Genomic DNA, 25944 nt, shown 5'->3' with positions numbered 1-25944 from the left:
GTACATTGGAAAGCCAGGAGAACTGAGTTTGTGTACCGGCTGCAAATTGTCTATCTATGAAATAGAATGACTAGTCCTGTAAGATCCCTTCTAGCATTTGCATTCAGTATTATAGAAATGCCAATGTTTACTTTGGTGGAAACCCAGGGTCCCCTGCTAAATTCCTCCTCTGGCACTTAAGAATGAAGTTCAAGAGAGAGGCAACCTCACAGGGTGGCGTTCCTTGGTGGGGTCACTAGAGTTCCAGGTCTGGTTCCCAGCCTTACCACTTCAGCACTTGGATGGGGTCAATGAACACAGAGGGAGTTAAGCTGCAGGAACTGACTCAGTTAACCAAATTCACAAGAGACTGATGGAGTTCTCAGTCTTTTCAATCATCTTGACTCTTGGGGTCTAGAGGAAGCCTAAAAGAAAACAAATACCTGGTTTTCCAGCCTCTCCAGAAGCTCTATGGATGTCATGGTACCTCTAGCACCATTGGAATTTGGGTGTTAATGTTTTCTACCTAACTCCAAAATGACACTCACATTTAATAATTCAAAGATATTTGTTCAGGGTGCTTTGGCATCTTGTGATGCTCTGCCTGTGAGGAACTAGGGAATGGGGTTTTCTCAGTCTCCTTTGTGATTGATGGGGGCCCATTCCCCTCTATTCAGCATCAATAAACTCCCAGAATTTTAGAACTGCATATCAAATAGATGGAAGGGAAAGTATTTTAGAACAAATCACAAATAGTCACCATTGGGCAATTGATTAGATAAAGAAATGCAAGAGTTCAGGAGAGTAACAGTGAATAAATAGTAATTAGGCTGGCTTTGAATCATCATCCTCAAGAATTAAATGTGGAGCCGGAACCAGAAATCTAATTCTTGCTGAAGAGACAGTTTAGATCGCAATGCAACAATGTAATTTCAACTGAGAAATAAGCCCATTCTCTGCCCTTTAGGAAAGTATAGAAAAGGAAGTAAAGCTTCTGTCAGGAGATGTCTTGTTTTGCATGGACTGAGGGTAGAGGAAATCTGCTGGCCTCCATGGTCAGTGTCATTAGCTGTCCCACGGTGATGATACTAGGACGAGAGATGAGAATTATTTTTTCAATGACCAGAGCCACTGGGCTTGGGTAATGCTGCAGACCTTGGGACTGAGTCCAACTCTTTGGCTCCTTTGGCTTGACTTCAAGCACGCCTCACCCAACTGTTGCCAAGGTTGCTTCAGATAGTCCAGTCACCATGCAATTGAGTAAACTATATCTTCACATTAGTTACATTCTCCTTCCCAGGAGATAATCTGGGCTTTTGATGGATGCTTCAGAAATCCCCAAAGCTGTAAGCAAGATGTTTCTTATCCTTGTGTCTTATCTCCTCTAACACATGTTGACTTGTACCAGCTTCAACCTCAGCAGGTGGGGCTTTTTGTCCTGTGGCTCCCCATGCAAAAAAACTGTAGCTACTACTGCCTTTCTGCCTACTAGCAACAGCTACCCACCGGGTTCCCTTTGTTTACTGCATTCTGGAAGAGCACTTCTTGTCAGGGTGGTGGCATGTGTTTGAGGTAGAAAACAGTCCAGGGAATCCACTTAGCTCTGCTGGAAATGTGAATAAGTATAAGATCTGAGTATAAAGGGTACCTCCTTGATATAAGACCCTTTAGATACCCTCTTATTTTAGCCTCATACCAGGCCTGTCAGATAGAGTATTATTCTCATTTTATAAGTAGGAAACCAAGGTTCAGAGAGGTTAGGTAGCCATCTAAGGCTACTTTCTACCACTGACTGTCTGGGATAGTTATTTTCTTTGAGCTATTGGTAGAGCTTCTGGCGGGATGCAAATGGGGTGGGAAAGGAGGAAGGTGGTGTTTGGCCTGTCAGATCTGACTCCTTTATCCTGGCAGCCAGTGGAGTGAAGGAAAGGATAGTCAGCTCCATCTCAAGCTTTAAGGCTGTGCACTAGTAAGTGGCAGAATGGCGACTGGAACCCAGGTCAGCCTGACTCTGAAGCCCAAGCTCTCCGTACCATCCCACACTGCTAACTACATGCATTCTTAGGTCTAAGCATTCACAGCTTTTCTATAGAGGCCTCCATTTGTTCTTGTGAGGATCCTTGCCAACTGGCAACCAGGTGACTAGGTCTTCACTTTGCTGTAGAGGAATCCACTTATAGTATTGGCTTTTATCTTTCTCCACTCCATTTGGATCCCAGTGGAAATTGCATCAATAGGTCATTGAAGACATTTATTCCAGATCCAGGGAGACCGTTCATCAGTGAAGGCCAGGGCAGCAGGCACTTCCTCCTTAGGAGCCATGCCTGTGATACAGTCACAGCCTCCAAGGGGAACCCTGAGCAAACTTATCTCTGGTACTGGTCTAATGCTTCCACATGGCATCATTAATCTTTTATCCTCCGAATCTCCATTTGTGAGATAGAGGTTTTGGATATGGTTGAAAGCTTGAATTTCCTCTTCAATCTTTCTATCCCTTCACATTGTTGTTGAGGAACTATACTTGTAAGTGGGATGGGAGAAGTCAGCTGGTTAAGGAAGTTGAAGTGCAGTGAGAGTCTCCTGGACACCATTAGCAGTCTAGTGTGGTCCAAGGAGTTTCCAGGACTCAGCTGCAGGGAGAAACTTCCTCACTGATCATTCATAAAGAATAACCAGACCACAGACTAGTTGAAACCTTCCCTGACTGCCCTGTGTCTGAACATGGGAAATAGAGCTTCCCCATTCTTTGTACCAGAAAGAAAAAAGGGGGGAGCGAGTTGCTCACTATATCAGTTACCAACTCAGGCATCGTCAGAAGATGAGCACTGCCACAAAAGTGTGGAATTGCATTGGGGGTTTGGGAGGGAAAGGTCAGAATGCAGACAGCAGACTGAGCAGACAACTAAAGTGTGGCCTCTCGGGGTTTTTAGCCACCTTGACACCTTCTCCCGAGCCAACTAGTGGATCTCAGTGATATGTTCAAAGTAGAGGAGCCATACAAGCCCTGTCACCAAACTGGACAGGGAGACTCATGGTGCCTTGTCCAGGCAAGGTGACTAAGAATCTAGGTCGAGAACCAGCACACAAATCTATGTCTGCCTTTTCTCTGTATGTGGGCATGTATTTTCTTTAAAGATTAGTAACAAACATCTTTCTGGTACTTACATGTAACTGACAAATTATAGAAATGTTAATCATGGTTCCTAAGAAAGTGATAAGACATTGGCAACTGTTGGGATAGAAGGAAGGCAATGAGATTTCAAACCTCCCTTCTTTCTGGTTCATCTAGAATCTCCCCCATCACATGGACCCCAGTAGGACATGTGGAACATCATGTATCTGCCAATTCCTTAGAGAAAAATGTTTCTTGCATTTACTCCTTTAAAACAGAAAGCACTTATAGCACCTGAAAACATGATTTGCAATAGCCTTGTATCTATGACTATTCAGAGGGAAGCACCAGGCAATAAAAATAGATTAAAAAAATATGGGGAGTGCTATAACAGATTTGAACCCTAATATGTATCCATCTCAACATTTTGTGAGAGTATCTCTTCAGTTTGTGTTGTGTTTCTTAAAAATGTGAAGTTGAAGGACAAATTCAGCAACTTGTTCAAGGCCTCAGATTGAGCTGGTGAACAATCATGAACAATTTTCTCTGTAATCTCATAATAACCTTTTGCCTTTAGTGATATTAGGCACAACGTAAACTTTCTACAGAAAAATCTGTGTGCAAATTCCAGTGATTGTGGGTAATAGTAACAGTTTAGTAACAGTAACAGCAATTTTGAAAGTCAGTAAAATGTGATTTAGAAAAATCCCATCCTGTGCCTTTTTCAAAACCTATAATTGCTGTGTATGAGGGGTTACCAAACTGGTGTTGGAATTATGTTGTTGCAGTAGAATAAGCACACTCTGTTCTTCCTAGGCACTGATTCCTATCCTAGTTACAGCCCAGGTTGATGAACTGACTCTTCAGGCCGCAAGAGTACAGTTTGGGGTGAGGGTTTCTGGAGTTGTGAATGTGGACCGTTGGGGGGTCCCTCTTTCTGTTGGTGAGGCTGCCCATCTGGCACTCACAGACTTAAGGCTCCTGGGAGACTGAATACACGCAGAAAACATTCGAGCTCAGCGTATTTTCATTCCTGAGCCATGTTTTATTTTTTCCCCTGAAACCCCATTTTCTTTTCTTCGATGAGCTGGGATGGGCAGCCTAGGGGGGAAACTCATGTTTCTCTTTGCTCTCTATCTTCTTTCGAGTCCATAGCCAGTCTTGGGAATCCAGCTCCCTACCAACTGCTATCTGGGCTCTACGTTGTTCTCCTTTAGCTCGTCAAGGTCAAAGGTACCTCTAAGAAGATGCCCCCCCCCTGCAAAAAAAAGCTCAGAAATGGAAGAGGGAAGAGGACCTTTCACATCTTCCTTTTAACTTTTTTTAAAAATAATTCTTTACTTTAGTCTTCCCTGGGCAGGTTCCATCTAATCACTCAGCTCTATGATGCCCTCCATTGGGAGGGAGGTGAGAACATGACAAAGTCCTTCACTCTACCTAGGGTGGGGCTACCCTACCTCCTTCCAAGCTTTATCATTCCTTAGTTGTAGGTCTTTGGTGGCTACCATAGTGCCCTCTCCCAAAAGAAGCTGGAATGGGATTTGGCAAGAGCTCTTCTAACTATTCCTGGTAATTTTTGCTTTACCATCCTCTGTACAGAGTTTCTGAACTTCCAAATGGAGAGAAGATTACCAAGTCTGGGGATTTTAATGTGAGAGTTGATTCTTACCCTATCTCTGGAAATGAAGAGCAGCTTCTCCTCATGCATTTCTTGAAGGGAGTGAAATAAATACTTTGAAAGCTTTCATCTTTTGATTGTTTTCCCCGTAATTCTGTTTACCATTAGAAAACAGGGAGTGCCACTTAAAGCATTTAATAAAGATAAATTCTCCAGAGATATAAATGAAAACATCCAGCTGAGAAACCACCATAATGCAGAAAAGAAGTCTGTATTAGCATAATCTACTGCCTTGAATAGGTTGAAGCAAAACTAATACTATTGGCTCTGTAAATCAGTTTCACTCAGTGATGGCCAAGGCCTGCTCAAGACACATAGTAATGTTTGCCTGTGAAAGCACATTACTACACACAAAATTTCCTTATCACTGTAGTATGGTGTCAAGTTAAGACTTGGATAGAAGACTAAACTGGTGGCAGGTCAACAGAATGCCATTGTTACGGGTAGTGTTGCTGGGTCATAGCCTTGAGAGTTTTTAAGGTATAGCAGCAGACTTTAGGGTACTTTTTGCCAAATAGCCTATGAAGCTTAGCTTATTTTAGTGTGTGGATACTTGATAAAGGTCTCATGGATTTCCTGCCCTAATTTCTAGACCAGGCCGTTCTATTCCTCCTCCCTAAAGGTTATGCTTGGAGTAGTAATTGGAAAAAATTGGATCAGAGAAACCTCCAGGTAGCAGTGCCGTTTTGTTGCCAGACAGTCCTGCATTCTCTCCCAAAGTTTGTTCGTAATGGTTTTGGCTCTAGGCCTCATATCTAAGTTCTTTCCACTTTTTTTTTTTTACCCTGAGAAAGAAAGTCTTGCTGATGTTCTCCTGGGTTTTATATAATTTGAATCAATTTAACAGGCATCATATTTTCTTTGTTGTGCCACTTAGATTAGTTTATTTTAAGAGAATTTTATCCACTCTGGTATTTGTTATGCAGACCTGAAAACAGTCACTGAAATGCTTAAAATAAAAATCTATTTTGTGTTCTGCAGGGTTGTCCCAAGGGATATATCTTTCTTTGGGGTGCAAGTGATTATTAGAATCAAACTAATATTTGATATTGATATTTAACTTTCCCTTGAGAATGAGATGCTAAGAACTATGGCAGTTCTTCCTAATTTGATAAAGAGATAAACACCCAGAGAGTCCAGTGCTGAGAGTAACTTTGTGAACTTGACCTCTCGAGGGCTTCTAGTGTGTGCCAAATGTGGATTTGCTTTCCAAATACATAGATTATACTGAGCTGGAAATCTTTTTGAATTAGTATATCTTGAATAGATCTGCTATTCAGTGAGTAATACTAGAGTTTCACACTGAGTTTGTTACTGAGTTTGTTAGCTTCTGGCAGGCCTGTGGAGGTAAATCTGCTGTTGTTTACAGGTAAAAATTATGAAAATTCATGAGGTAAAGTTATACATGAAAGTATATAAAGAATAATTCATTGCCTTTTATTTTTATAATTCACAATCATCTTTGCATATTTTCTATACACTTGTGGTATTCCTAGAATAAGGAACAATATATGCATATGTGGAAGAAAGCACATTGGAAAAATAAGCAGGTAGAAAATAGGAATTCACAACACAGAAAAGATTGTACAGGCATTACATCTCACCCGAAGGCAAACATATCCCATTTGCCCATTACTTTTCATAGGCTCCGTGTAGTCATTGGTGAACTTAGTGCTGGGTATGGCACTTTCTTATTTCCATTTGTTTACAAATTGTCTGTGGCTCTGCTTTCATGTTACAACAACATAGTTGAGTAGTAGCAACAGAGGCCATAAGGCCCACAGAGCCAAAAATATTTGCTCTCTGGCTCTTGACAGAAAAATTTTGCGGACACTTAGTCTCAGCAATGAGGAGTTGAAACCATTTGAGCAAAGGAATGGCAAGACCAAAGTGGTAACTCAAGGCAATTATTCTAAAAGTCATGGGTGGGAGATTGAAGCTGAAAGATTGGTTAGGAGGCCTTTGGAGTATAATCTGGATCTTAAAAACTAAGGTGGTGGTGGTAACGATAGAATGGAAGAGCCAGATGTGAGAAACATTGAGCAGGTAGAATCAACTCTACTTGACAACAGTTGCAAAGTAAGAGATGAAATAAGTAGAGTTCGATGCCTGGGGTTTTATTCCTGAGCCACTAAATGCTGTTAGTATCGTGAACCGAGATCAGTATCATGGTGAGACCATCAGATTTCAGAGGTAAAGCTAAGACAAGTATGGATTTGGACATGTTGAGTTTGATATGTCAGTGTGTTATTCAGGTAGAAATCTCTAATAGGTATGAGTTTAGAGTTCAAAAAAGAGATCTGGCCTGGAGATTAGGAATTATAAACATTTACCTACATGGAAGGGATTTGTAAAGCCAAGGAGAAGTTGAGCGTGCTAAGAGAGTGTTCGAGTACAGCCACATTTGCACTTAGAGGGAAAGAGGAAACAATGAAAATACAGGGAAGTGGCCCTGGGAGGTGAAAAGAAAAGCAAAAGTATGGACTGTTCCAGAAGCTAAAAGAAGAGATTCAAGAAAGAGAGTGTTGTCAGCAGTGGCAGAGCTGCACACATGTCTGGGTTGTTGAGGAATAGGAACATAACTTTGGGTTTTGCGTTCAGGAGTTCATTGGTAGACTTCGAAGACAAATCTTGGAAACAAGGTAGGGGCAGAAGCCAGGCTTCTAGAAGTTTAGAAATTAGTGGAGGTAGAAAAAATGGAGCGTGTTTTTTTTTTTTTTAATAAATGTATTTATTTATTTATGGCTGCGTTGGGTCTTCGTTGCTGTGCGCGGGCTTTCTCTGGTTGCGGCGAGCGGGGGCTACTGTTCATTGCAGTGGCTTCTCTTGTTGCGGAGCATGGGCTCTAGGCACACGGGCTTCAGTAGTTGTGGCACGTGGGCTCAGTAGTTGTGGCCTGCAGGCTCCAGAGCACAGGCTCAGTAGTTATGGCGCATGGGCTTAGTTGCTCCATGGCATGTGGGATCTTCCCGGACCAGGGCTCGAAGCTCTAACCCGTGTCCCCTGCACTGGCAGGCAGATTCCTAATCACTGCGCCACCAGGGAAGTCCCAAGAATGGAGTGTTCTTTTGGGAAGTGTGGCTAAAGAGGAAGGGGAAGCATTGGAAAACTGAGAGGGTAAAATATCTTACCTCCATATGGCCTTTCCTTGATCCTTTTAGCCTCTCAAGCCCTTGTATTCTGAGAAAGGAGATGGGGTGAGGCTGGAGGGAGGACAGGAGTTGGGCCTAATGTATGCTTACTGGAGATTCTGTAGGTAAAAATCCTGCATTGGGTGGGAGGTTCAAGTGGACATTGCCTTCCTTGTTCCCTTCCACTCACAGGTTCTGGATTCTGTGGCCAAGCTGAGGTAATGAGTTTGCCTTGAATGCCAGTAAGGCACATTTAGAGCACGATGGCAGACCTCTAAAGCTCCATACGTGTATCTGTCTTGAGGCAGAAACCTCAGCTTGATAAGGTACCTTAAGAGGCTTTTTCTACACAGATCAAGTGCAAAAGGCAGTGGAAAATGAGCTTGTACAAAAGAGAACCAGTGCCTGCAAGCATTCCTCTCTTTCCCGAGTAACTCCTGCATTTTGGGGACCTAGAGCTTTGTTCACTTTGCAGTTTTGGAAGGTGTTCCTCGGGGGCTCCACACATGTATTGTACCTGCTGGAAAGAACTGATTTTCCAGCCTGCCTTGCTCACAGACCAACTGGGTCAGATTGCATTACACTGGTCACTGGAGACCAAGAAAGCATCAGCTGGGCCATAGAAAAGCAGACAGCATAAACTGCCATTATGCAGCATAAATTAAAGTTGCAGGAATTATGAGGAAATGAGCACATGAGAGGCATAAGACAGCTAAATTTATATCCCAAACTCAGATATTTTCCTGGCTTTAAAATTGGAATGTCTGAAGAATGTCTGAATATGTCTCCAGAGAGTCAAACCTGGACTGATGGGGAGGGAATTAGAGGGAAGCAGAATTTCAGCTCAACATATGCAAGAGCTTTTAGACTCCTAGGACACACTATTCCAGGAATTGTTTAAGCATACAATTGGAATCTAGTGGTGACTTGCCTTGTGGCGTGCACGTGGAGAATAAGCATAGAAAGAGCACTGTGCCGGGTATGGGGCCTTATTAACTGTGCAGGGCGATCCGCCCTGCTCTGGGCCTGTTTCCCTGTTTGTAAATTGAAGATGGACTAAATGACCCTGGAGGGCCTTCCTGCTCTAATATTCCTAGATTCAGGTTTCTTGGTAAGCCACAGTGGTACAATGACTTCTTTTGGCGAGGAGGTGGGGGAGGAATCTGATATTTTGATCATTATTCTTTTCAAGTATAGCCTTCATGAGGTAGATCTTGTTGTAACCCTCTCTTTTCCCATTAAAGTTTCAAAAAACCCCAGGATCTGAGATACTGTAATGTAATTCAAACTTCTTTTTTTATGTGTCTGTGAAAAACAAAGATTGACTAAAACTGTATCAGGTGGTTAAGAGCACAGACTCTGGAGTAGAGCTGGGTTAGAATCTTGACTGTCACTCCTAATGGCTATGTATCCTTGGGCAATCTCCTTGCTATTCATAAGCTCATTTTACTTACCTGAAAAATTGGGGTGATAATAGCACCTGTATCTCCAGAGTGTTGTTGGCAACATTTTTAGGAGGGCTGTGGCGTCTGGGAAAAACCACAAAACTGCCTTTGTTTGAAGTACAGTTAGGTGAAGTTCCTGATTCATTTGTAGATTCCTTGGGATTTTCTATATAGACTGTCATATCATTTGCAAATAGGGAAAGTTTTAAAGTTTTATTTCATCCTTTAAGATCTATAGGCCTATTATTTCCTTTTCTTTCCTTATTGCACTGGCTAGAACTGCCAGGATTATGCTGAATCACAGTCCTTTTATATCTGGGGGTTCCATTCCCAAAGAACTGACTTAAACAGTCGACACACTAAATTTGCCCATTTCAAGGAAGGTTTAGAGTCATCTGGCCTTTCCAGGTCCTCAGGCCAGCACCAGATAACACCTTTTCAAACCTGGCTTAAAATACAGAATTGGCTCTCAGGTGTTCCTGAGCAGTTTCTCTGCCTGTAGCTCTCTGGCATTTAGGGAAACCCATTTCACCACAGGAAAATGTGTGTAAATCACTTATCAGAGACCCCAGCAGCAATAAGCACTAAATAAATGTTAGTTGCTATCATTCTTATCATTATTATTTATTAGACCAGGGCTTCTCAGACTTTAATATGCATAGAAGTCACCAAGGGATCTTGATAAAATGCATCTCTAACAAGCTCGCAGGTGATACCGAGGCTGCTGGCCTGCGGACCAGACCAGGAGTAGTGAGGGCGTAGAGGGTGTCTATTATGCATTCTGCTTAGCACCCTTCTTCTTGGGGAAACTACCTATCACTTGGCAATTATGATTCAGATCTCTGACAGGGCCCACACTCCTACTTCTCACTGGTCCATGTCACCTGAGATAGTTAAGCAAGAAACAGGCATCTATTTCTCACTGGCATATTTATGCCTAAGACCTGCTCAGAGAAGTGGGCATCTAACTGTTGTTAGCTCAGCCACTTTATCTTGCACAGAGAGACTGAGTTAAGTAATATGAAGAAGCCAAGCTTTGGTGGCCAGACCTCAATGACCAGGACATTTTAAACCAACGTATGGTTCATATGACTTGTTTTCCCCACTATCAGGGTGAAATAAACACAAATGTAATTTTAAGAAGTGCCTCATGTATAACATTACTGAAATTAGAGCAAGATGATAAATCGGCTACTGTAAATTTCTCATTTTCCAAGGTTACCCTTAGTTCCACACACCTGTGCGATGCACAAATCCACAGCAGCTCATGAGGGCGGCGTTATGTCTGGGCCCACTTGCCTCCTTTAAGCCCCACCATCTGCACTAAGGCACACACTAACCACTGAGCATGAGGACCGTTTCAGACCACACTCACCCTCCCAGGCTTAGTTCTGAACCACTTCCTCAACTCACTGGATTTTATCCTGCCCCTGATCTTCTTGGGCTGTTGACTTTGCAATTTGCTTTTCCATTTCTGCCTTTGTTTTGCCCTTGAACTTGTGGGTTGAAACGCCCTGCAAAGCAGGCACTTAAGGGGAGTAGGTGATCAGACAGTATGTGTTGAATCAATGAGTGTCAGGCAGCATTATTGGGAGGCAGGGCTCAGCCCTGGGACATCGTATCACAGTGAGAGGCTTCCAAGAAGTAAATGGCAGGGGCATGTGGAGGGGGGCATTAGTGAAGTCATCTTCCTTTTAATAACCTTGAGAATAATTGAAGACACGTGTTCTCTTCATCCTTTGGTGCTGGACGGACATAAATCTCCAAATAGTAGGTTTTAAAAGGAGCGAACTGTGAGTCTGGAGTTCTGGGCTGGCGTCCCAGCTCTCGTGACTAGCTCAAGGACCTTGAGTAGGCCATTTTCCTTTCTCTGGGTCTCATTCCCCCATCTCTAAAATGAGGTGAGGTGGTTCGTGGACTCCATCTCTGTGGGCTCAGTTCAGTGATGACAGTCTAGGATTTTATGTGCTAACCAGACACAGAGACTAAACCCAGTCAGCTCTGTACTTGAACTGCTAATCTGTTCGTGGTTTTTTTTTTTTTAATCACATTTCCTTAGGTGACTTGACTTTTTGGTGAGTAATGGTGCCTGGGTGTACCCCAGGTCTATTAGCTTTGCTAATCTGCCAGTGTTCCTACCAGGCAATAGATTGATTTTTCTTTCTGAACTTTTGTGAAGAATGTTTGAAAGGCAAGTGCTCTGTTGCTCTCTGTATCATCACTTAACCAACTACTTTCTTGTTGAAATTTGTTAAATTCAAAAACTATTTCTGCAGCCATTTAATTTCTCCCATTAATTCAAGTATTGATTTCGCTTTTCCTAGAGACAAGAAATAGATGACATATTTTTATCTGAGAGATTTAGAATGCTTTACACTTTCTCAATTAGAGCCCTCTCTATTAATTAAAAAGTAGTTACACTAAGGTTGGTTGGATATATGGAGCTAAACTCCTTCTTTCCTTTCTTCCTTTCTTCCTTCTGAGTGTAGAGAACAGACATATTGACCATCTACTATGGGTCAGGCCTTGTGCTAGATGCTTTCACACGTGTTTACTCATCACAAAATATTAGTTTTAGGTAGAGCTTATTATCACTGTTTTACAGATGCTAAAATTGAGGAAAACTGAGCTAAACCGATTCATTCAAGGTTGTATGACTAGTGGGTCTCCCCTACCCAAACCAGTCTCATCTCAAGACCATTTCATTGGATCCCCCAATCCAATTCATTAAATAGAAACAACTTCTACTATTTGTATTGTAATTTATAAGAACATGTTATTTTTTTCCTCTAGCTTTCTGTAGAAATCTGTGAAGTATAGATGAACATAATGAAGAAAAAATTATAATCCTATCATGCAGGAAAAGTTTCTGCTATTATAGTGAAAGTCCTTCCAGTGTAAAACACATTCACAAATATCATTTGTGCTCTCAGCAACCCCATATGGCTTCACCTCCACTAAACACCAGAGGAAGCTGATGCTCGGACAGATGAAGAACTTGCCCAAAGTGTACAGCTGGAATGGTAGAGCCCAGACTCACCCCAAAGGTTGACTCTAGTCCAGGGTTGATTTTACCACATAAGCAATTTATGTTAAGGGCAAAGAAAGGAGAACTTTTCAGGAATCGCTTGTCCTCATCATTTGAGCAGATGTCAATATTTGGTAAAATGCAGACCCTGTCAGAGCCCCACTAGTGATTATTTGCCAAGCACTCAAATGAAGCCAATACTCTTTTGCAGTCCTAGAAGGAGATCAGAGGATGGCCTCCAAAAATGGTGCTTCATTAGTGGTTTCCAGTGGACAGAAGTCACTTTGATGCCTTGTTTGTTCTGTAGCCTTTGGCCATACCCCAGCTTACCACTAACTTGAAAGATGTCTGGCCTGTTAGGAGTTTTGTAAACCCACTGGAGATCTGGATACAAGTTGTGGTTTCCTCTAGGCAGATGTAACTACTCATTTGAATACTTAGGAGAGGCAGGTACTTGAAGGTACTACCACAGTCTGATGGCTTGTGAACAGAGGCCCTTTGAAAATGGGCACTTTGACGTCAGAGACCACCATTAAGTGTGCCTAGTAGCCATCAGAATGAGTGGCTTCTTTAGCTGCTTTATAAACACATGCGTCTCCTACATCTAGCTAAGGATTTTGCCCTTTGGAGAAAGTGTCTGAGGGCAGGTACTCTCTGAATTTGCTCAAATAGAATTCAGGATTTAGATTCATGGCTATTTTTAAATAACTTTATTTTAAAAAATAGCACAAAAAAATGTGTCTAGTTTGAAAAACTCAAAGCCAGGTAGAAGCATGTAAAATTATATGAAAGTCCCTTTCATTCCACCCCCTCCCCAATCTAACTCCACAAGAGTAACCTCTGTTGACAGTTTGAGAGTATACTTAAAAACTTTTATATATATAAAGAAAAGTACACAAGTATTAAGTATATTGTTTTTTAAAAACATTCGTATACGCCTGTGTAACCACTAGCTAGATCAAGATAGAAATCATTTGTATAGTTTTTAAAAAACTGAAATAGGATAGTAGCACACATGTACCTTTGCAGTTTTACTCCATCACTTATTTTATCATGTCGGTATATACAAAACTCCACCTCAGTGAACACAGCATTCCATATTGTGGATACATCATAATTTATTTAATCATTCCCCTGTTGACAGACACTCAGGTAGTATCCACATATTTTGCTATGACTAACAATGCTTCAGTGACTATTGTTATATATACATTTTTGTGCACACGGTTCCAGACTTCTGTATAAAAGTATTCGAAGCAGTGAAAGTAATAATCCCTAACATATGCGCAGCGTCTTCCAGGTTCCAAGAGCGACAACAGTTATTATCTTCTTGAGTGCTATTAACAACTCTGAGAGAGAGGCAGGAGGGCTTCTGAATATTTATGTTCCCTTCGTGGACTCAGAGAGGTTACAAATCTTTGACGCCTATAGGTCACACGGCCTTTGGTTGGGGGCAGGAGCAGAAACCAAGCACAGATGTGTGACCCAGATTACACGGCCCCTTCCGTTGCTTCTCAAGTGCCTTCCAGTAGAGCTCCGCATCTGTGTCTGGACCCAGCCCCCAGATTGTCTCACCAAGTCGCCTCTCTGGCCACGACAGTTCATTCGGCCCAGCACAGAGGATAAGAGAGAGGGCTCTGGTGCCAGGCTAACTGGGTTCAAATCCTCGCTCCACTGCTGATTAGCTGCAGCTTTCTTAACTGTAAAATGGGACGAAACATGGCACCTCCTCATAAAGTTATAGTCAGACTTCAATGAAATAATCCATGTCAATAATTTAGCAAAGTTCCTGGCTCATAAGAAGAGTTCAATAAGATATTTTAAAGAGTAGTTTTATTTGAGATATAATTCACAGACCACAGAATTCACCCTTTTAAAGTGTATTTTTCACTGGTTTTTAGTCTATTCATAGAGCTGTAAACCATCACTGTGATATAATTTTAGAATATTTTCATTACCCCAAATAACTGTCACCCTCCAATTCTCCCAGCAGCTCCAGCCCTAGGCAGACAGTAATCTAGTGATACTTTCAGAGTCTATAGATTTGCTTATTGTGGGTATTTTATACAAATGGAATCATACAATACTTCTATTTTTGTGTCAGACTTATTTCCCTTAGCATAATGTTTTCAAGGTTCATCCATGTTGTAGTATGTGTCAATATTTCATCCCTTTTTATTGCAGAATCACATTTCATTATATGGCTATACTACCTTTGTTTATACATCCATCAGTTGATAGGCATTTGGGTTGTTTCTACTTTTTGGCTATCATGAATAATGCTGCCATGAACATTCATGTACAAATTTTTGTTTGAATGCCTCTTTTCAATTCTTTTGGGTATATAAACCTAGGAGTGTATATACTGCATTATTCCATATACTCCACTAAATGAACTTTAAAAAATTCCTGGAATTGCTAGGTCGTATGGTAACTCGATGTTTAATCTTTTGAGGAACTGGTAAACTATATTCCAAAGTGGCTGCATCATTTTACAATCCCATCAGCAATGTTTGAAGATTACTGTTTCTCTACATTCTTGCTAACACTTGTTGTTTTCCATTTTTTGCAATTATAGCCATATTGAATGGGTGTTAAGTGGTATCTCATTGTCGTTTTGATTTGCATTTCTCTAATGGCTAATGATGTTGAGCATCTTTTCACATGTTGTCTGTAAGAATCTAACAATTATTATTTATTCAGAAGGTATCTACTAATTCCTGCTTTGGGCAAGTCATTCTTATCCTTTTATATGGCTTAGAATTCCCCAACTAGGGCTTCCCTGGTGGTGCAGTGGTTAAGAATTTGCCTGCCAATGCAGGGGACATGGGTTTGAGCCCTGATCCGGGAAGATCCCACATGCCGTGGAGCAACTAAGCCTGTGCGGCACAACTACTGAGCCTGCGCTCTAGAGGACACGTGCCACAACTACTGTAGCCCGTGCGCCTAGAGCCCGTGCTCCGCAACAAGAGAAGCCACCACAGTGAGAAGCCCGTGCACCGCAATGAAGAGCAGCCCCTGCTTGCTGCAACTAGAGAAAGCCCGCGCACAGCAATGAAGACCCAACACGGACAGAAATAAATAAATAAATACATAAAATTTATTAAAAAAAAAAAAAGAATTCCCCAACTAGACCATGAGCTTTTTGAGAGCAAAGGCCATTAGAAGCATTGCTGTACCTCCAATGGCTTTGCTCAGTGATGGCCATATCAAAATACCTAATGTTGAATAAATAAATGAATAAATCATCACTGGAAATGGGAATTCATTGGTGAGGTTGTAAGCAAGCACTTTTTTTTGTTTTTGTTTTTGTTTTTGTTTTTTAGCAAGCACTTCTGAAGCACCTACTTTAGGTGTGCCTGTTGTCTGTGCTTGGGCTTCAGTGATAGGCAGATTCAACTCCAAAAGTGATTTGTCATCATTCTGCCGTACGTTACAACATTTAACTCTGACAAGGCCCTGTCCATACCTGGATCCAGATAAGTGTGGGTACTACATTCAAGCATATGGTAAGAGGAAAAACAAACCGTGCTCCTGCCACGAAGTTATTGTGCCCGTTTCTGGGAAGCAGCGTGGGGCCTGGGTTACCCCTGATGACTGGGGGCGGTTTGGGCCTGGTGGATCGAAACGCTCTGCTGCCCCCTAGTGATAGTGGATCTCACAGTGTTTTGTGTTTCCGGAGATTTCATTTCTGCCAGGAAAAAGCATACTCAGTCTTGGATGAAATAGCAAAACGATTCTGGCAATTTTCATCTCTATTTATTGTGAAAATTATATGTATATTTAATATACACTCTCACTGCTCCTTCGGAATATGGAGTGAAACAACATTGATTTATTTGCAACTTTGACTATTTTGAGTACTTTATTCCAAAGGTATAAATCATGTTGAAAATTGGAAACAGACTTTATTTACTAAATGCATTTCTGCTTTAAGACATTTTCCTCCTCTGTTTTCTCATTTATTATATACTCCAACAAATTAAGCATACTAGAAAGGCAGGGTGGACTCATGGGAAAAGCTTGGGCCTTAACGCCAAATAGACCTGGTTCGCATCGACCTCTGTCACTTGCTAAATATGTGATCTGGGGTAATCTAGTTGCAGAATAATGCCCCTGCAAAGGTGCCCACATCCTAATCTGTGAATCCGTTACCTTGCATGGTGAAGTTGACTTTGCAAATGTGATTAAGGTTATGGACTTTTAGATGAGAGCATGTCCAGGCTGTGCAGGTGGGCCCAATCTAATTACAAGAGCCCTTAAAAGCAGAAAACTTTTTCCAACTGAAGTCTGAGAGATGCAGGGAAATGGGAGGCAAGAGAGACTTGGCAGAAGGGGAAGTCTGAGAGATTCAAAGAGTGAGAGGGACTGGACTCCGGTTTGCTGGTTTGAAGATGGAGGCGCAACGCGATGAGGAATGCAGGGGCCTTAAGGAGCTGAGAGAGGTTCCTGACTAACAGTCAGCAAGGAAATGGGAATCTCAGACCTACAACTGCAAGGAACTGAATCCTGCCAACAACCTGAAGGAGCTTGGAAGCCGATTCCCCCCCAGAGCCTCCAGAAAAGAGGCCAGCCCTGCCCACACGGTGACTTCAACCTGTGAGACCCTAAGTAGAGGACCCAGTTCAGCCATGCCACAGCTGGATTCTGATCTGCAGAACTGTGAGATAATAAATGGATGTTGTTTTAAGCTGTTCAATTTGTGGTGATTTGTTACAGCAGCAGTAGGAAGCTTATACGGTACATTACTGTCTGTGAATTGGGAATAACAACTGCCTACCTTGAAGGGTTGTTGTAAAGATTAGAAATCACATACGTAAATTGCCTGGCATACAATTGGTAGTTAGTACATGATAGCTTCATATGTGGAAGCACCCGAGTGAGAAATGGAAAGAGGAGAGGAGATGTTATTAGAAAGAAAAAGGGTCTTTGTTCACATGAAGCTACTTTTGCATAAGGTCAAATTTAGCTGACTTGTATTACACTGATTGGCCACTGGTTGTTGGTAACAGCTTGAGAACATCTGCTCACCTGCTTCTACTGCTAAGTATTTTTAAAAAATATAGCATGTTCTAGTGATAATGATGCAAGGAAGTGTTGTGAGGTAGTAAATATTTAAATGAACTTTAATAAATCACTGGAGATATTATGCTGCGTAACCACATCATTTTCCCACTACTGCTAAAACAACTCTGCTCTGATTTTCCATAATTGCAGTGAAGATAGTAGGAGGAGGAGAAAAAAAATCCATTCTTGTAGAGCTCTACTGGCATGAATTTTCCCATCTAGGAGGCCCACAGAACAGGGAATGACCCCTGAGGAATGAATACTAGATCCCCCAGAGACATGGTAAAGATCCAAGGGTTCTGGGAGAGCAGTGAAAGGTCTTATGCCTTTCCATGATACAAGGGCATAGAATTTTCCTAAGTGGATCCTGGGATTTGAGAAAAAGCGATTGTAACATACTCATCCCCCACATCCCCTCTTCTGCCCTCCCACCTTGCCTCTGGACACAGCCTAGGTATACCTTGTGCATTAGTCAGCTCTGTTGTGGTAACAAACAGCTCCAAACTCTTGGTGGCTTATAGCAGTGATTTATTTCTTGCTCATCTTACATGCTGGTGGGTCTGTGTCTGCTCCTGGCTATGAGTTGGCTTCATGCTTTTTCTCATTCTAGGACCCAGGCTGAAGGAGCACTCCCTGTTGGTGATGTGCTACATTCATGGCCAAGGGAAAAGAACAAGAATCAGAGCCACACCATGCAGTTTAGTTTAAGACTTCTTCTCAGACGTGATGTATGCCATGTCCACATACATGCCATTGGACAAGTACAATATCAATGGGGTGAGAAAGTATGCACCTCCCACATAAGGCACTGCAAGTCACTTGGCGCTATGGGTGGGGTGTATAATCCTTTTAAGGGGGAGAGAAGGGCAAGTCCTTGGGAATCAGTTATCCAGTCTACCACACCTTGTCCTCAGTCCTCCTGAACCAAGACTTCCTCCCTGACTTCCTGCCTTTGTTCTATTAGACTTACCTTAACCGCTTTTCCTAGGAATATAGTTCCCAGAGCTCCTGTCCCGACGGCAGTGGACATGACCTTGTCCTGGTGGTTTGGAGTTTCTCTCCTTAGGTGGGATCCACTCTATTCCTACTGCCATGCAGAAAGGAATGCAAATTATTCTAAGGGTATAGGCACCTATTGAGGAATAAGAGGAAAAAAATTTATCTTACTTTTGGGTGGGGTGAATCTGGCTGGGCAAATCCTTAGGGCTGTAGATAGCTCAGGGAACCTGGGCACTGACCCAGCTTGTTCTGGACACAAGTCAGCCTCACAGATACTACTTCACCCAGATGCTTTGCACTCAAACCTATTTTGACTCAGATTGAAAGTCAGAGGATCAAAGGAGCCATGGATTTTGCTTTGCATTAGAAAGCACTTTGCACTGGAAAGAACCTTGTCACAATGAGCATTTGTATTTGATGGAGAAGAGACAGGTTCATCTCACCAAATGGGCACTCAGGAAAGGAGCAGGACAATTCTTTACTGCAGTGCTTACCTAGGCATGATCAAAATGGAATTCTGGCTTTCACCACAGCTGGTCCTAACCAGAAAAAAAAAGCTTGCTGATTAAAGACCGTGAACCTAGAATTACCCCCATTTGCCAAACCCAGGTTGTACTGGATCTATACATGAAGCCTCTTTCCTCACCCGTGAAAATGAGACTTATTTTAAGTCCCATACACAGACCTGTAGACTCATCAAAGAGCAACTTTTCACTCCTATGTTAGCATAACCATCATGAGTCTCTTTCTCCTACTTAGTCTCCTGATTTTTATACCTCAGGGAACTCCTTAGGAAATTTCTTCAATGGTGTGTCAAGTAAAAAAAAAACTCAGCTTTTTTTTGTTTTTAAAAAATCTCTGGGAGAAGGTCTTTTTTTAAATCTTTGCAAGGTAGCTCTATATAGGCAAAATTTTCCTTTCTAAATCTATAGTTCCTACATCTTTTTATTCCCCCTCAATGGTTCATTAAATGTAATCCCAGTGCATTTAAAAATTATCATATATGAAACAAACACATCTGAAATTATACAGATTCCTAAGAACTTGAGAAATTCCGTGCTGAATCTGACCTAACACTTTGGTCAAGGGTGGTGAATAATGGTATCATTACTGCAGCTCGAGCTGATGCCCAACCACAGAAGTCACTAGTAATCAATCACCACACTCCTACTAAGCCTGGAAAGGACCTGCAAGTTAAGGGAATCTCTTTTGGAACAGAGTTATGCCATCAACTGGGATTTAAAAAAAACCCCCACAACTCAGCATTGTTACTCTCTGCTGGATATACTACTTACTACTTGCTAAACAGAGGAAACTGTGTTTTCTAAAATTACCACTTTAAAGTTTTAGGATAGAGTGAGGGTAGGGAGAGTAATGTCGTCCTGTAATTCTGATATTCTGTGATTTTGTTAACCAGTCTAGGCTTACTCTGTCCATATTACAGTTTTATAGATTTTGGACCTACCCCATCTCAGTCTTCTTCCTTTTATACAAAGAATCTGAACATATTTGAATCTCTTCTCATATGTCAACCCTCCTCTAAGATTCTTTTGATCATTTAAATTACCCTTTTGTGTAGCAAAGCCAACTATAGGATATCTTCATTAGGGAGATAAGCACTGCCCATGATGTGCCAGGTGGGAGAGTGGAATTGAAAGGGCCATGGAATAAAGGGTTCTACCCTCTAGAAAAGTAAGACCTCCAGAACAATCATAGAGCCCTGACCTCACCTGCCTGTGGCTCCCAGATAAGTGCACTTTGCCTTTTCTTTCCTATTTTGTCCTTAGATTATCATGACCCTGAACCCCTACCCACACAAACACTCAAGCAGTCTGATCTTTCTACACCCTTCCCCGGGACTTGCCCCATTGCAAGTCCCAAGGTTCCCAGGGGTTCTCAGTTTAAAGGGTTAGTCCTGAATGTCCTTATTTGTTGCTGAAGATTAAACAAACAAACTGTGCAAAGAAACGTTCTGATTGCCGCTGCTCTTCTACACTGAAGGTGTAGGATCTCTACAGAAACTCAGCCCTGATTCCCACCGCCGGCACTGCTGTTGCCTCTACCACACCATTGGAACCTTGGAATAAAAGATACTGTGCGCCTCCTCCTGGTCTTCTTAAGACACAGAACCCCTGGGTGTTCTGTGTCTTAATTGGCATGGACCTCGAGAGATAGAACTTGTGGAAATCTCTCACGGGCACATACACGCACCCCTCAGCTGTTTTTCCTAATGTACAACTCTAACACTAATAAAGATAAGCCAGCAAATGCTGATACATCAACCACCACCCAACCAGAACTAGCTTGGCTTCCAGTGTCACACTTGGGTCACTAGTCCAGACTTTCTTCTCTCTCCCAGGAATCTCTTTTGTCTTCTGCCATCTGGCCTCAGTTGGGGCCACCTCAGCCATCAACTGGCTTTACTATTTTTGAACTACAAGGTGGTAGGAGGTAGAAATTCTCCTCCACCTTCTGCCATAATGATCCTTGGTTCCTAATACACTTATGGGTGCAAATCAGTATGCATGGGAATAAGAGGGGGAGTATCTACTATCGCTCAATAAGACTATTGAAACCCTAAGCCATTGTCAAGTCCATCTCCCCTACTCTATGGCAATATCCAACCGCATCCTTATCTAAGAACAATGATGAAGTGCTTGTTTTACATTTGCATAATTTAAAGGGGATATTGCAAGAATTTTTTTCTCCCTGAAAAAGGAAATCTGTTTTAAAGGTGAATTGCTCTCTAACTCTGGATAAAGGAAAATAATTGCTGTGAATTTTTAAACAATAATTCTCCATCTTACAAAAGTGAAATGCTTTTTCTGCCAGGTGCTCTCTGACATTTGTAAAAGAGAAGGATGATATTTTCAGGCCTTTTTGATGAAGGTCATTATGTCACAGCCTCATGGACCATTGTCTTTGGGAAAAGTCTATATAGCCCTTGATCTCTTTCCAGGTTGGAATCTGAGCTATAAATTTAGCTTGTTTTGGCCCAAATATGTGCACATCTAGCTTTTTAGGACTATAATGATGAGGTGACATTAATGTACCCCACCTGATCCTCTAATCAATAAGATTGCTATGTTAAGTGAAATGAACCTGACTAGTTATATAGAGCATCTCTCGACAAGGTTTGCCTACAAGGTGATGTCAAACTTCAGTCTTCATATTCTTTCACTAATTTTCAATTTTCACTTGGGAACCGTATGTAATTCTGCTTATCCTGTTACCCACAGTGAGCTCATTGATGAATCCCTAAAAGAACACAAGCAGTTGTCTATTTTTCAGTTTTATTTCTTTTCAAAAGGAAAATGAAAACATTATTTTAAATCTACTTGCATGGTGATTTAGTTTCTTATTACCAATTGGAATAAATAAAATCTCGCATTAAAAATTGAAGAGAATAACACATTTGAATAAAAATGTTATTAAGCACCCCAGAGCTCTAGTTTTCATAGCCCCAGCTAGAGTTGCAGATTTAGCAAATAAAAACACAGAATGCCCAGTTAGATTTGAATTTCAAATAAATAAGGTTTTAGTATAAGTATGTTCCATGCATTATTTGTGACATACATACACTAAAAAAATGTTTTTCTGAAATTCAGATTTAACTAGGCATCCCATATTTATCTGGCAAATCTACCCCTAGTTCTACTGGTCTCTTGGGGTATGTGTCTAGTGTAAGTCTTAGCAGCAAGCAGTTACCAGGAGGTTGGCCTCAGGCTGGACCAGAAGCAGGCAGGCATTTTGACATTAGGCAGAGCATGTCAGGTGGAAAGTATGACAGGAAGCATGAGGTAGGTGTTCAGACAGGCAGGCATGATTATGGTGCTTCAGTAGTCAGGATACTGCCCCAAGGTCTGAAGACCTAACACCAAAACAAGACCCCAGTGGGAAAGAAATTGGGGTAAACATCATTGGATTAAGATGGCCCACAGGAGTTATGCAGAATTGGACAGAGCCCAATTGCTAAAATGGGAGTGTAAGGTCTCAGCTACTACAACCAGGGTACAAGATTAAAACAAGATCAAAGGCAAAGTTATTCATATCCAGTTACTGGCATATAGCTCTTTACATTTCCTGATCAGCATAAATTGTCAATTACCTGGTCCCAAAGCCTTGGTTGAGACTGAGCTTAAGTTTAGGGTTAAATAACTACAGGTGAAAGAACAACTGCGGTGTTAGGGGAGTGGGCTACAGAAAGTCACAAGAGTCATTTACTGACATTCAGTTCAATTTTAAAGCAATGGGTGTTTATTGAGCCTCCACTAGATGCCCAACTGTGGATAGGTACTGTGGGCACTATGAAACATCCCACTTGTCTTTACTTTTCTGTGAATACATTCTTTTGCTAAGTAGATGATTGTATTTAGACTTCATTCTGGACAAGATGGTTTCTTCCTACTCCTCTCTGCTAAGAACGACCATAGAAATCACGCAATGGACAACCCATGGACACTTGCAAACATAGGAGAAAATTGGCAAGAAAAACACAAAGTGGTTCTTTGGACCCAGCATCCCACCTCTTCCCCACCGAACAGCAGAAGGCAACCTCGATCCAGCATTTACCGACCCCCTAATCTGGCAACAGAATGAAGTAACCTAGAAAACATCAGGTGAGCCAGTACCTTCCACAAGAGGGATAGACAGGTAGTCCCCCAGGATTAGTTGGCTGGGGCTGCCATAACAAAATACATTGACTGAAGGAATGACTATAGCCTATACATCTCTTAAACTCCAGACTCAGTTTTCTACTTAATATTTCCAAATGGTTGACTAACAGAGATCAGAAGTTCAACATGTCCAGACCTGATTGATTGTTTCCACCACTAAACCTGTTCTTCCAGCAGCCTTCCTTTTCTCCATTGAGAGCAACTCCATCTTTCCAGTCTCCCAAGCCTAAAACTTAAGGATTATTTCTTGAATTCTCTCTCTCATATCCCACATCCAGTCATTCAGGAAGTTCTGTTGACTCTACCTTCAAAATATATGTAGAATCTCACCATTTTTTACCACCTCCACTTTTACTACTCTTGTCCAAGCCACCATTGTCTTCTTCCTGGATGACTACAATAGACTATTAATGGTCTCCCTGCTTTTCCCCTATTCTACAATTTATCCTAAATGTTAATACCAGAATGGTCCTTTAAAAATCTAAGTCTGTTCACTCATACAACTCAATAACAAAAACAAACAACCCAATCGAAAAATGGGTAGAAGACCTAAATAGACATTTTTTCCAAAGAAGACATACAGATGGCCAACAGGCACATGAAAAGATGCTCAGCATCACTAATTAATAGAGAAATGCAAATCAAAACTACAATGAGGTACCACCTCACACCAGTCAGAATGGCCATCATTAAAAAGTCTACAAATAAGAGATGCTGGAGAGGGTGTGGAGAAAAAGGAACCCTCCTACGCTGTTGGTGGGAATGTAAATTGGTGCAACCACTATGGAAAACAGTATGGAGGTTCCTTAAAAAACTAAAAATAGAGTTGCCATATGATCCAGCAATCCCACTCCTGGGCATATATCCAGAAAAGATGAAAACTCGAATTCAAAAACATACATGCACTCCAATGTTCATCACAACACTCTTTACAATAGCTAAGATATGGAAGCAACATGTGTCCATAAACAGATGAGTAGGTAAAGAAGATGTGGTATATATGTACAATGGAATATTACTCAGGCATAAAAAAGAATGAAATAATGCCATTTGCAGCAACATGGATGGACCTAGAGATTATCATACTAAGTGAAGTCAGAAAGAGAAAGACAAATACCATATGATATTACTTATATGTGGAATCTAAAACACGACACAAGTGAACATATCTATGAAACAGAAACAGACTCAGACATAGCGAATAGACCTGTGGTTGCCAAGGGAGAGGGGGGTGGGGGAGGGATGCATTGGGAGTTTGGGATTAGCAGATGCAAACTAGTATACATAGAATGGATAAACAACAAGGTCCTACTGTATAGCACAGGGAACTATATTCAATATCCTATAATAAAACCATAAGAGAATATGGAAAAGAATGTGTGTGTGTATACACACACACACACACACACACACACACACATAACTGAATCACTTTGCTGTACAGTAGAAATTAACACATTATAAATCAACTATACTTCAATAAAATAAATTTTTAAAAAATCTAAGTTTGTTGATATCACTCTTCTACTCAGAACCCTCCAATGGCTCACTATTCACTCAGAGTAAAACCCAAAGTCCTTCTGATGGCTTAAGTAATCTGGTCTCTCACCACCTCTCGGATCTCATTCCTTCCTGCTCTCCCCTTTAGTCACTCTCCTCCAGCCATACTGATCTTACGCTGTTCTTCAGATACTTCTGTCTTTGCCTTGGCTGTTCTGCTCTCCTACCATTTAACTGTGTAGCTAGCTTCCTTAACTCCTTCACATCTTTGCTCACATGTCACCTTGTCAGTAAGGACTTCTCTGACCATCCTTTTCAGCAGTGCAGTTGGCCCTCAGCCTGGCATTCCTAACCCCCTTTTCTGTATTTCTTTTTCCATAGCATTTATCAATTTTTAACATACTATATAATTTATTTGTTGTTTATTATTCATTGCCTGCTTCTCCCCACTAAAAATGTAAGCTCCTTGAGGGCAAGGATCATCATCTGGTTTGTCCCCCACTGTCCCCCAAGTGTTTAAAGCAGTGCCCCTTGCATAGTTGGTGTTCAGTCAGTACTTATTGAATGAATTAAAGAATGGCCTGTATTTCTAAGAATGAGGCTCTGTGGCATATTTGTGCAGGAAGAATTAGGCCTTATGTAAGAGTAATAATATTAGTAGTTATTATTTATCATTAAGGAAAATATGATATATGCCAAGAACCTTGCTGAGTAAGGATTGTCTGCTTCCACTTGGATGGAGGATATTTCCTTTGGGGATTGGTGATAAGGATCAATAAAGACAATATTCAGATAAAAAAGGGCTCTTCATATATAGACGATATTTTTTAGCTACTAGACAGGTAATATTCAGCCTTCCAGTCAGTTAAGTTACTTTGTAAGACAAATTTGGGCTTGGATTGGATTCTCTGTCCACAGCTCCTAACCACATGCATAGCAGGTATTCTGTAATTGTTGGTTGGTTGGTTAAGTGGTGGGCTGGAGAAGTGAATAGAAAAATCTCCTGATTTATGTTCCCATGTATTGTACTTTCTCCTCCAGCCACACTGAATTATTTGCCTTTCTTCATGTATTGTTTATCCTTACACACTTAACTTCTAGCATGTTACCTGGAACATGGTAAGGACTCACAGTACATTGGATGGAGGAGTGAAGGGGTAATAAGTCACTGATGTCCTAGAAATGTTCATTAAATTCAGTCAAATCATTGCTTTGTCAGCTTCACTTGACCATCTACTATAGACATAAGTTAAGCCCATCTACACTGTTGAAGGATTCATGCTGTATCCTTCACTGATATTTCTCTGTACATTTTCATCCTCTATGAAA

This window comes from Balaenoptera ricei, chromosome X, assembly GCF_028023285.1.
Source record: "Balaenoptera ricei isolate mBalRic1 chromosome X, mBalRic1.hap2, whole genome shotgun sequence".
Lineage (NCBI taxonomy): Eukaryota > Metazoa > Chordata > Mammalia > Artiodactyla > Balaenopteridae > Balaenoptera > Balaenoptera ricei.
Note: the sequence above shows the minus strand (reverse complement) of the source record.